General features: G+C 35.8%; 1 pseudogene; it reads right to left on the reverse strand.

The window, feature by feature from the left end:
* Positions 1-2041: 2041 nt before the first annotated feature.
* On the reverse strand, positions 2042-11596 carry LOC109082800 (annotated as a pseudogene).
* Positions 11597-13541: the final 1945 nt, after the last annotated feature.

Genomic DNA, 13541 nt, shown 5'->3' on the forward strand with positions numbered 1-13541 from the left:
TTTCCTAAATGATCATACGGACAGATTAAAGGAGAGAGTGCTGATTTGTGTCTTGGGCCGTTCACACTGGAAAGTATTTAAATCTGCACTGCTTTTTTTAATTGTTGGTCTTTATGCAAAAATGAAGATCATTTATTGTTCCAAAACCCTGTATCCCGTAAATTTTTCTGTGTAACATGGCCATTTTGAAGAATCTGTATGCAGCTCTTTCCTGTGGAAGCTTGTTTTCCCCACGGGTTCAATCGGTTATATGTTACAATGTTTTTTTGTGTGTGTGTGTGTGGGGTGTGTTTGTTGTTTGTTTGTTTGTTGTTGTTTTTGCCACAGAATAAAAAAACTAAAAGGTTACAATTCAGATTTTTTATTTTTTTTTAAATTGTGAGAAATAAACTCGGAATTACAAGATATAAAATCATAATTGCAAGTTTATAAATCATAATTATGAGGGGAAAAAAGTCTGAATTGTGTGAATAAAACCCAGAATTACGAATAAACTCAAAATTTGGATGAACTCGAATTGCAAGATATAAATCTTTCTATGGAAAAAAAGTTCTAAATTGTACAAACTCAAAATTCAGATTTTTTTCCCTCATTATCTGTTCATGTCTTGCAATTCTGATTTTTTTTTCTCATAATTGAGAGAAAACCAAAGTCTGATTGTGCAGTTACCTTTTTTATTTTTTATCCTGAATTCAGACAAAGAAGTCAGAATTGTAATGTAAACTCAGAATTTTTACTTTTTTTCTCACAATTCTGTTTATATTTCACTTTTTTTGTCTCATAATTGCATGAAACAAAGTCTGAAATTGTGATAAAAAGTCGCAATTACCTTTTTTTATTTTCATAATTTTATTTATTAAATTTCAAGTTTATACAGTGGTGTAGAAACAATTTTAACTCTTAAATTTCACAAACAATTACAAAAATAAAGGCAAAAATAACATTGAATTAAATTTTAACTTTTAAAAAATAAAAACTGAAATATTATTTTCTCGCAGGAACACTTCAATAATTTTTTGTTTTATTAAAAAATTTTTCAGTGTAGAGGACACGACAAAAACAAAAACAAAACACAACAGTTCAAATGACTAATTATTCAAGAGACTTTGAAGTCTTTTTGTGAGGAACAGACAAAAATTTTATTTAATTTTGTCAAAACCAAACTTCAAGTGCAAGTTTGAAAAGAGAAATGAAAATTGGGAAGGAATTGAATAACGACAGGCTGTTCCTCACAAATCTGTGTCTTAAGTTTAAAGTGTTTCCGAACTCCTGCGTTTGTTTATAAGTCCACTCCATCTGTGTTTGAGTGCAGGAGCATCTGGTGTAAACGAGCCCTGTTAGTTTCCCACAGCTCTGGTTTGTGTACATGACGCAGCTGAGCACACAGACTCATAATCAACCTTCTTTCCCACAAACATGCGTCGTGTGCTTGTTGTATGTTGGTTGTTGATGAGAGGACTATACATTTAATTTTTTTAAAGAATAAATCATGCATATAAAACAAAAACACTGATATCAAGTTTATTTCTTATACAGAGAATGCTTTAAGCATACACAAGGTCTTTATTCATATATTTAACTCTTTCACACAATGCCTTGAGTTTTCAGTATATCTGTTTATAAAAGAGTGCAGAATACAAACTATTTACATTATAGTATGCATAGATATACAAAACTGTATTTTAATGCATACAAATCACTAACATTTGACTTGCTCCAAAAAAAAAAAAAAGCTTTAAAAATAGGTTATAACATGCATGCATGATTAAGCATGTAAGTACTTAATGACAGACACTCTTGAGCAGTGCATAATATGTCTGCAATAATTAAATTAGCCGAAGAACGTTAATAATCTATGGAGGCTGTTAAAAGAGACTACTTGGAGCAGAAACCAGTTAAAAGTCTCAAGAGAGCTCGAGTTCTTGCATACAAAAGTACACGGCTATTTATAATTCTCTGCCATAGTCATAAACATTCTTAAATGCCCTTTGAGTGTTTTAATCTAAACATTTAAGAGCAGGATTTCTCTCAAACTCGCATCTCACCACGCTGATGCTGTCCCACACTCGGGTGGCTGTTCACTATCATGTGTGTGTGTGAGAACGGGAAGGTCTCGGACCGGACATCTTCCCTTACCGTGTCCCGGGGTCTCTGGGGGAGTCTGTGATGTGCGCATGAATTCAGGAGCCGTGAATCTGCGCAGGAGTCTGTTCCCCAATCCAGAGAGCCCGAAGAGGAGGTTGATCCTTTCAGGTTCGAGTTCTTCACGATTGAACAGAAGTTTGCTCGCCTGGTCGTTTTGGGAATGCTGCCGCACTTTTGCACATCTTTCTGATCTCAAAGTCGTCAGCGCCAGTCGTGCTTTTGATTTCCCCCACAAGAGGTTTTTCGTCTTGCAGGACGCTCTTTTGATTTGCTTGCAGATCTGTTGATTTCGTGCACGTCGCCCTGATAGGATTGTTTTCCCTTTCCCGTTCTGAGGTCAAGATTAAATGAGTGGGTTTTCCCCCCAAAACGGCGCGTCGCCATCCGTCTCGTTTTTGCACTTATAGTGCTTCCAGTTTCTTTCAACACCAAGTTTTGGATCTGTTTCGAAGCGAACAGTAGATCCGGTCCGTCGTTGGATTGATGGGCTTTGGTTGGCGTCTGGCGTCTGAAGCGGTATCGCAGGCCGTTGCGTCGCAGACACGCAGTGTCTCTGAAACAAGGCTGGGAGGATTTCCTCGTGTTTGTTTGGTTTTTTTGGAGAACCTCTCCAAACCTGCTTCGGGAGGCGATTGGGCCTCCGCAGTTCTTCGGCGGGTCCTCCAGTGCTGTTCGTTGGACTCACCGTCTTCTTTCTGCAAGCGTTGAGGGTTTGAACGCACTGGTTGTGCCCGAAGAAATCAGCAACTTGATGGCCCAGTGGCCGGCGTGATTTTCGATCCAGTCGCAAACCGAGCCCCTTGAACGCCCGGATTAGGAACTCCAAAACCCTTGGCTGTGTCCTCCGCATGCGGCGTACATGAGGGCACTGTTTCCCCACGTGTCCGTGAGCTCTGGATCAGCGTTGAATTGCACCAGGAGCTTCACAGAATCTAAGTGTCCGTGTTCACATGCGAGACTCAAGGCCGTGCGTCCATGGTCATCCGGGCGGACAATCTGCACCTTTTCCCGAAGCAATTGGGTGAATTTGGATCTTGTTGCGTGCTCTTGGGGCACACGGGGTGCATTAGAAGCGTACGCCCGTTTTCGGCTTTCCCCTTGATGATGCGCCGTCCAAGCGTCCAGGCCGAACCGAGCCAAGTGGATTTCCCGCTCTGCATGGCTTCAGGAAAGTTTTGGTGCCAGATCCCTGACAAGTCCTCGCCTCAGCATCATGATCTGGAGTTAGTTTGTTGTGGTTTTCGCAGGCAGCTCAGAGTTTCTGAGTCTCACTTGAGAAACTGTCTGTGTTTTTATACCTCGCCCTCCGGCGTGTTGCTACGGAAACAGCCATCTGAGGCGGCGATGCTGCTATGGGTCCATTCACAATCACCTCCCCTTTTCTCAGCCAGGAGGGAGAAAAGAGATGCACTAATTGATGACAAAATTCTCGGTGGTAAAAAAACGGGTTTGTTTTCTTCTCCGTCAGGTTGGATATAAAGGATCCGTTGCCTAAGGGAACGTGTTAATGGGGGCTTTTCTTTGGGTGTATAAAAATAAAAATACATCTATACAATTTACAGAAGAAGCTGAAAGACAGAGTGCTTGTAAGGGTTTATAAAGGTCTATTATGGATGTTTAAATCCCTGAGTCATGCTTGATGAGCCTGCAGTGACTGTTCGTTAGTATGCAGATTAACACACATTCTGACTCATTCTGAGCCTATTAAACTAATGTGCACACCAAAATCTGCTCCAAAATCTCTTTTACAAAGAGATGCACATATTTATGTTCACAACACTTTTATTTTACTATCAATTATTTTCTTATTAGAATAACGTCATTTTTCCAGCATGTTAGAATTATTGTGGTTTTTGCTCAGCAGCACTTTAAATACTGCGCTATATGGGTTTAGTGATCATATCATAGCTTTCCCAGTCATCTATAGAAAATCTCTTTTCTTCATATTTTCATACGCTGTCGTCATACAGCCCTATCTTCCTACATATCTAATTGTTAGTCATACACACACATCTCATACATCACCTCACAGCATAACTCATCTTATATTTGAGTAGATATGGTCATACATCATATATCTAATTTCTCCGCAGACATCTCATACAGCACATCTCTTTCATGATATCCATTACATCAATCCGCAATAGATCAAATATCTCATTCGCCTCATACATTACTTCTCTATATCTCACATTTCATTTCTCATATCTCATCAGCAAAGATCCTCATAAATAAATATCTCAGGGTAAATGCACTATTGATATCATCAAACCTTATCTAATGTTTCATACATCATATCTCATACATCTCACATCATAAATCCTCTCATATTTGATATATCATCTCATACGTCATATATCTAATTTCTCATACATTATATATCATAAATCACATCTCTAGTCCATTATATCTATTAGATATCATTTCTCTTGAGATCAAATATCACCATTCCCCTCCTTACATTTACATCTCATATATCACACCATTTAATTTCTCATATCTCACACTTCAAATATCTCATATTTAAAAATAATAATTTTTAAGCACTATTTCTCAAACATTATCATCTCATTTTCTTACAGTATATCTCCTTACATCACATCTCTTTTTATGATATCTCATAAGTCCATATCTCTCACATCAAATATCTGCCTTTCTCATACACTGCCTGCATCTCTTACGTCCTTATCTCACATTTCATTTTCTCACTTATCTCCTCCTTACATTATAATCTCATATTCATCATCTCATCATACCATCAAATATCTCATGTCTCATACATATCGCATACATCATCCTACAAATCTCTCATTTTCTCATGCCTAATTTCGCATACATTACATCTCATACCATACATTTGCATCTCTTACTCCCTTCATATATCTCCCCTATTTCATATATCAAATATCTAATTTACTGCATGCGTTATAATCTCATACCTCATCTCTCACTCGTCATGTGCATCATAGCTCACTTGTCACCATGCATCTATCATCTATAATGTCCTCATATAACATGATCTCATATCATATATCACACAGTTCTTCATCATGCATCATGGGTTTTTTTGATTTTGGGGCCAGCAAAGCAACCAGCCATAACTCACTAGTATGGTGCTGCTGAGTTTTGAACAGGCCATTTTTGCTAGTGTTTTTCACTCATCATACATATCCTTAACATTTAGATTCTCAATCATATGATGCCGTAAAAGAACATTATTTGGTGTATTTGGTGTAATGCAATGTGTTTAATATTGGTTTAAGGTTCAAGCTTACGTATTATTTCCCACATACTGTACATTATTGTTTCTCCTCTATGCCGCCTTTATCAAACTTCTTTCACGTAATGAAATAGTGTCTCAACAATGTAATCAGCGGTAACAGCAAGAATAAAAGTCATACCTTCTTTCTGTGGCTGAGAACATCGGTGTTAATGCAAATCTTCCCACATAGTGATGATGTAGAGATGTGGGGGCGTGTTAAACGAGCCGTTTCAGAGTGGACAAAGTGTTCTTTTATTAAAATAATATCTCTTGGATTTGAGACTTCCAGTCTTTGCAACTTTACAGATCTTCTTTATGCACCAAGAGCTTGTAACACTCCAAAGAGAAAGAAAAAAATAAATAAATGCATCATATGACACCTTTAACAATGTTTAATAGGCATTTCTCTAGCTCAAACAGTAGATTATGGCGCTAGCAATGGGTTTGAAATGTATACCTCAAATGCAGTGTAAGTTGCTCTGGATAAAAGCAGCTGCCAAATAACCATAAATATGATCCAATTAACAAAGACACCCTGAAAATCTGCCTGAGCAAAAGTCACTAGTGTCTCAGGTCACTTTGATCACTCCAAACCAGACACAAATCTCTCGCTGCAGGTTATTGCATTTCCCATAACCAGGATGACCTGCTGCTTGGATGTTAGTGATTTTATCTACATAATGACACACGTGGCGTGGATGGGGCTGCTGCTTCACAGGAGACACTGCTGGGTAATTCAATTTATATCAAAAATAATCTCCCACTTGAAAATCTTGAAGAAAGAAGCTGCTCTCTGAGATGGAATGCCTACTATAAAAATATGAGAAACTCAGAGACTCAAGAAGATGTGGATCAGTTGGTTTTCTGAGAACGGATCAGTGATGGTGGGAACAGAGATGAACTAAAGCAGTCAACAAACCAGTCCTGATGTGGAACTAGTGTTTATATACCCAAAGTAAATTGCTGGAAAGCAGAAAAACTCAAACAGTTGAGTCAAAAATTCAAATTTCAGCGAAAAACTACTTTTTAATTTCAGTCTATTACTCACATAAACAAATGACTTTAGAAGACTTGACATATCTCATATATCTCATTTCTCATGCATTATATATCTCATGCATCATATCTCGTCACATCAAATATGATGCATATGGATGAAAAAGGCAAATATGACTTCAGAAGACGCTGGAATATATTAAACCATCCCTTTTTGTCCAAATTCAATTTATTGTAGCAGCGCTTTTACACAATACATTGTTTCATAATGTGCACATACACACAGGCCAAATCTCAAACTGTTTACAAATTTTGTCGTTATACTTTATTTTTGATATTTTGTTTAGAAATTGAGGACATTTTAGGCCGTGTTCCAAAACCATAAGCCTACCTTTATTTATTTATTTGGTAATTATGTAGAAATTTATTCATTTAGAAATTTGTATAAATGTAGTTTTCAATTTCTATTTTTTATGTTAATATTCATGTACTTATTTAGAAATATATTTATATAGAAATTTATTTAGACATTAAAAAATGTGTTTAGAAACTTTTAGATTTTTTTTTTACTTTTTTATTTAAACATTTACATAGTATTTTATTTATATATAAAATATGTATGATATATATACACACATATATATATATATATATATATATATACACACACACACACACACACACACACACACACATATATATATTATTTTATATATATATATATATATATATATATATATATAAAATATATATTATATATTTCTATAAAAATATATTATATATATATATAAATAAACCTATTTAATTAATTTTTTAAATGTTTATGTGCTGTTTATCTATGTAAGGTAATATTTGAAGATCTCCTTTGACCTTTGTTTTTGTTTTATTTTTTTATTTCAGTCCATTTTCTTGGAAAGTGCCAATCATTCAACCATTTAAGTGATCTAGTGATAATTCAGTGTACTGTAAACTCTTGTCAGAATTCAAAATTTCACAGAGATAAATGTTTAAATGCCTGTCAGAACCACAGATCCTTAATCAAGTAACCCCTTGAGTCCTGCGCGTAATGGGTCATAGATTATCTCCTGTCAGTCCAAAGCGACTGAACCAACACAATATGCTCACTTGAAGCCGAAGCTCCTGCCTGCGAAGATTCAAAAAGGAGCTTTCTGGACCGAGTAAAGGCTGTAATGACGTAGCGAGCTGTGGAGCACCCCTCACCCAAGACAGTCATCACACCTTCACTTCTGCTTCCAGATTCTCTCTTAACTCATGTTTGACATGTACTGGATTTGTCTGCAGTGTTCCAATAGCATCACAAAAATTAGCTTGGCATATTTTTAAACCATGCATCTTAATAATTACAGAGCTAATTATTGCACTAAATTACGCCTATAATTAATCTCAAAAGCTTAGCATATATTTTGGATGCATTTCATCCAGATATTATTTAAGATGCATTGTGTGCAAACTGGGACTGAGTTTCACAGCTATTTTGGTCTGTAGATGTAGTAGAATGTATGGAACTGAAATGAAATAAATAATCTATATAGAAATTGATCATGAACATTATCCATTTAATTTTACCTCAGATGTCTTGCAGCTATTTTGTCTGTAGATGTAGCACTTATGGAACTGATTCATGTGTACAATTTATTAATAAATAAATAAACATTAATAAATAAATGTTATTTATTTATACATTTGTTTATAAATGCATTTACTGAATTATTTAAATAGAAATTGTTTATATCACATCGTTGAGCTGGATGTGATGATGAAGCAAAAATCTGTCCTGGGGCACTTTAAGATTAAATTAAACTGACTCAATCCCTCCGGTAAAAGACATATTTAATCACTAGATCACAAGAGAATTGACTCACTTTAACTCTTTCATGGCTGTATCTTTGTACCAGAAGCAGCACTGATTGACTGGCAGATTTTTTTTTTGAAACTGTAGTATTGTTGCATGTTGTTGATGCATACTTCAAGCCAATAATAATCAGTAGCGATAAACCCTTTCTCTCTAGTTGTCTTATTTGAGCACAGATGTAAAACGTCTGTGACTCAGCCAGATCCTTGGATCTTCTTCCTTCAGCATGTCGGACGAACATGTGTGGATCCTGCTTGATTCTCACACTTACGGCTAAAACACACTTGGGAACCTGCTGCATCCATGCTCACAGTGTTTTAAAAGATAAGAGCGTAATTCAAAAAAACCAGCGATTTGTCAGATTCCCAGTAGCTCTTGATGATTCGTATGAATGCTTGATCCACACATGCATTCAAACGTGAACAGCAATTCATAGCATAGTAAGACTTTTGGTATTCATCCGTGTAGAATTTTGCATGCAGAATACAGTATTTATTAGTACAAAGATACATTTTTGTAGACTTGTAGATTTGCATCCAAGTCCTTGGGTTCGATTTCCCAGAGAATGCAAATGAAGTGATTTGCATGTATATAATCTTGAATTCAAATGTATATAGTGGCTTAATACAGGCCTCTGAATCACACAAACTATCCACATAAATTCTCTAAATATTGCACATTTTCGAAAATAATACATTTCTACAACAAACAAACAATTGGAACCATACGTGTTAGTAGATTTGCCCTAAAAATGTCTAAATACATTTTCTTTCTCAAATTAATTTCTAAATGTCTAGATAAATTTCCAAATAAACTAATCTCTAAATAAAATGTAAAATAAATTGTCTAAATAAGAAAGAAAAGTTTCAGATTGGCCTAAAGTCTATAGCCATCAATCAGAATTGACTAAGCAGTTTGTCTAAAATGTTGAAAATCAATACCCTCATTTTTTTACATAAATGTCTAAATATTTCTGGATAAACATGTTTCTGTTTTTATTCTCACAGAAAAAAAGAGTCTAAGAAACAAAAAATACCAGTGCAAGCCTCTGTGTTATGATGATATTGTGGCGCCCCAAGTAACTGGGCTCAGCTCAGTCTACATATGGCTTGAACTCAGAAAAACCTCCACTGACAGAATTCTTTAGTGTTTGTTCCTTTATTCCGTGGTGAAGCGGGAGACCATGTAAATCAGATTTCAAATAAATGGACTGCTTCGCGTCAAGAATTGCTTTCAAAACCATCTTAAGCGGGTGTGCTGTTGAGTTGCGCGTCGGTGAGCTGATTGTGGGTGGTGCACTGCACTATCCCTTCTTTTGACAATAATGGGGCAGAGGTCTGCAGAAATGAGAAATGACCACAAAAAAATAAATACCCGCGTACTCATTCCCCACGCGGATAGGAACCTGAAGCTCACACGCACAGCGAAACCACATTGATTAAAGTAAGGTTGATTCTTGGAGTTAGATGTCCTGATCGTCAGTCAGGATTTGACGGTGGTAGATCCGCCACAATGGAGGTTGCCTGCTCTAGCAAGACCGTTGACTGATTCTAAAAAAATAAGAGCGAACGTTTATAGAAAAGGTAAAAATGTGGCAACACTCGAATGGACCGATGGAAGTGGGTTTCAAAAAAAAACACCTCACGGTGGAATAAACTGGCCTTTGTCATCTTTTTCCACAGAGAGATGACTTGTGATGTAATCATAAACATGGATTTCATATGGAAAACATTCATCATTTAAATAAGTTCACACCTAAGTCAACAGACAGAATGTAGCTGTAAAAACTCAACTCCAATTTACATATATTGCATCCTAAAGTTAACAGAATTAGTACATCAAAAAACATGCTGACAAAAAAAAAAAACATATATGCATCCAAAAGAATGGAAAATAACTTATTGCCTCTTGCCAAAAAATACCAGGACCTATGTCCTCATCTTCCAAAATGTGTAAAGAAAACCATGTCTAATTACATTTACCAAAAACTTTGTGTTGAAAGAAGCATATGCATCAATGTGTCCAAAAAAAAACAGCAATTCAAAAAAACGTTTAATTAATATATGCTCTAATGCCTCTAAAAATGTAAAAAAAAAAAAAACACATGCCATCCAGAAAACATGGTTGAAAAAAATATGCATTTAAAAACATTTTGAAAAAAGCTATCCAAAACATGTCAAAAAAACATGCCGTCTAAAACGTTAAAATAACATGCATCTAAAAATGTAAAAAAAAAAACCTACAAAACAAACAAAAAAAACCCACGCAGTCCGAAAATATATTTCGCAAAACATGGTCGAAATAATATGAATATAGGATACGAATATATGCTAAGTTTTTTGAGAAGGACCTGTACATTTCACATCATCAATTGCCGATTTTTTGAATGCATGAGCTTTTTTCAAAACATTTTTGAATGTGGATGCACTGGTTTTCCGGACATATATTGTTTTTGCAGATAGAAGTTTTGGGTTTTCCATGAGCTGTATGGCCATTTATTCATCAGTATTAAAACAATAAAGAGACCGGAACATATTTCAGGTATGGTTTGCAATAATCTAAAATAATACGAAAAGTTTCGGGTTACTCCGTTATTCATTACATCATATATGGAAAATAACCTGAACTTTTTCAGCAATATTCTGAAATTTTTTTGAGAATGTGACCTGCTTCTACTATTTTTCCCTGTCCGTCACCCTTCTTCTCTCTTCGACAACAAGCACTCAAAATGGTGAAACAACATATATCTGTACAGTCAGCATTCACCATTACTAGCTAATAGCTTCCGTCGTGATTCATTTAACTGACAACCCTCAACCTGAACTCAAAGAAAATTTTGAGTTCCCTGCCTGGATAATTACAACATTCATCATGCACTCATCTCATACAAGTCGGCTGCGACATGACTGAAGGTACTGGGCAATTTGCCTTTGATGAGAGTAATTCTTATGCCGCCTGCAACTACAGCAATTTCCCTCATGTTGCATCTTGTCATGAAGTCTTTCTGAAGAGACAGAACATACAGGGACAGCGTGAAGCTTTGTGCATGTTCAGAAACCAATTGAAAACAGGTTTATATAAAGTCAGGCACAGATTTCTGGCTCTATTATCAGGCAGGATCTTTGATGCGTTTCTTTCGTAGCCGATTTTGAATGTGGTGTGTGAGTGTGTTTAAGCAGCTGACAGACTTGAACACATCCACTCTCTCTACCATCCTTTAGTTTGATTCAAGGACACACAACAGCTTGGACTTGAGCACACGTTGTCACACTTTGTCCATGTGGAATGAAGCGGGCAGCTGGGTCCCGGTGTGTCCCCATCGCAGGAACCATGAAAGTCGTGAGAGGGCAGTTCAGGACAGACAAGCACAAGCACATTTACTCAATATGATCTGTTCAGTTAACTAAGCGTCCACCTGGTCTGATGCAACAGACACTTTCCAGAAAGGACTAAACACTTAATGACATCAACTCTCTGAACATTTGTGCTTTTAATGGCCAGAAACTCTGATCATAAATGTATGCCCCCAATTTCTTTGAGCTTTTTCTCTGCAACCATTCGAGGGCTGACACTATTGTGCACTGATTTGACATTTCTATTATTACGCCATCATATGTATTTCAGTTAAATTTAGCACTGAAATACCAATATGAAAATAAAACTATAAGTGCGGGGTCAGTTTACACGTCAGTCAAATGGCCTGTTCCTCCTCAAATGGATGTTTTTTAAGGACAGATGTGAAAATACAGACAGAAAAAAAAAAGCATGATTATATTTAAAAACACAACATCACAATGCAATATAAAAGGTGGAAATGCAGCAGTGAAGCACCAAGCTACTCAATCCACCAGCATTTCATGCAGCATTTCCCAGTCAACCACCTAAACCCACTCAAGAGTCTTTATACACCTGCCAGTGATTGAGATTAATAACGAGAACATCTCTGTCATTGGTCAGCGAGGCTCAGTGATTGGTTCCCTCATTATCCACAGCCACGCCCCCTCAAGACCCCGCCCACTGCTCTCTACAGCACAGAAAAAGAGTTCAAAAACAACACACATTGCATACTAACATACGATTTCTGAAATATATAGTGTTTTATACAAAAAGTAAATTAAAATGAAAAGACTATTTAACCATATTTCAAAGTCAATAGAAATAATTATGAAGATTACATAGAAAAGAAGAACTCAATTGGATAAAACACACAGAGATGTTCAGATAATGTGAGATAATTGCATATTGATATAAATTTAAACTATAATAAAAAATTTTTAATGTAATTATAGTATCATTGAGGTATTATTATTGTTTTAATTAATATTTTGAACTAGTTTTGAAGTTTGTTTGTTTTAAAAAAAGATTTTCCATTATTTTAACTCATCAAAGTAATTTAACCAATTTCAACTCAGTTTTTTTAAGGTATACAAGATTCACACAGGATTTTTTAAAACCAGTTTAATATAATTTAGGTATTATTATTTTTAGTATAAATAATTTATACAATAATAATATTTTTAAAGTAATATAATTTAATAGATTTCAGTAATACATATATATTTAATATATTGATTTAATTTGATTATACTTAAAAAATTTAAGGCAGCAACTGAATCTAAGTTTATAAGTTGAATTTTTTTTATTTATTTATTTATTTTTTGCTTTACAGGGTTTTTTGCTATATTTAATCATCACAATGATGCAAATTGGTTTTAATAATTAGCATATACAGTTTCTGGAGTGTGAATGTCTGAAAATAGCCAAAGAAACTAAATAAAGCATGCTTAAAAGGTGAATAATCCATGCATGTTCACTCAATGCAAATAAGCATCATATAAAAGCACTCAAACCAATCTGTAAGTAGCCGTTCAATGTGAGCCTGAGTCCATCAGTGATGTGACTATTATCCCAGCAGGACGACAATCAGAATGAGATGCTGCCAACTTTAAAGAAGTCCCGCCAAACATGCTGGAGACAGAAGAGACCAAAGAACCCTCTTTTCCCCCCCTGAACCATCAATTATCAACTCCCACGACCGGGACGACTGTCCATCCGCTAATATCTGCTTTCCTTCGTCTGAGGTTTACTGTCCAGTAGAGCTTCTCGGCTGTGTGTCTTATTATGTAATGGTTGGAGATTTCCTGACACAGCTGCAGTGTGTCTCTGTGGACAAAGTCCTTATATGTCTCCTCCTATATGTCATGCAGATACACTTCAATGAGGAAAGAACCCACATTACAAAACAGTTGATCAGAAGATTATGTT

The sequence above is a fragment of the Cyprinus carpio genome, chromosome A17 (genome assembly GCF_018340385.1).
Source record: "Cyprinus carpio isolate SPL01 chromosome A17, ASM1834038v1, whole genome shotgun sequence".
In the NCBI taxonomy this organism is placed as follows: domain Eukaryota; kingdom Metazoa; phylum Chordata; class Actinopteri; order Cypriniformes; family Cyprinidae; genus Cyprinus; species Cyprinus carpio.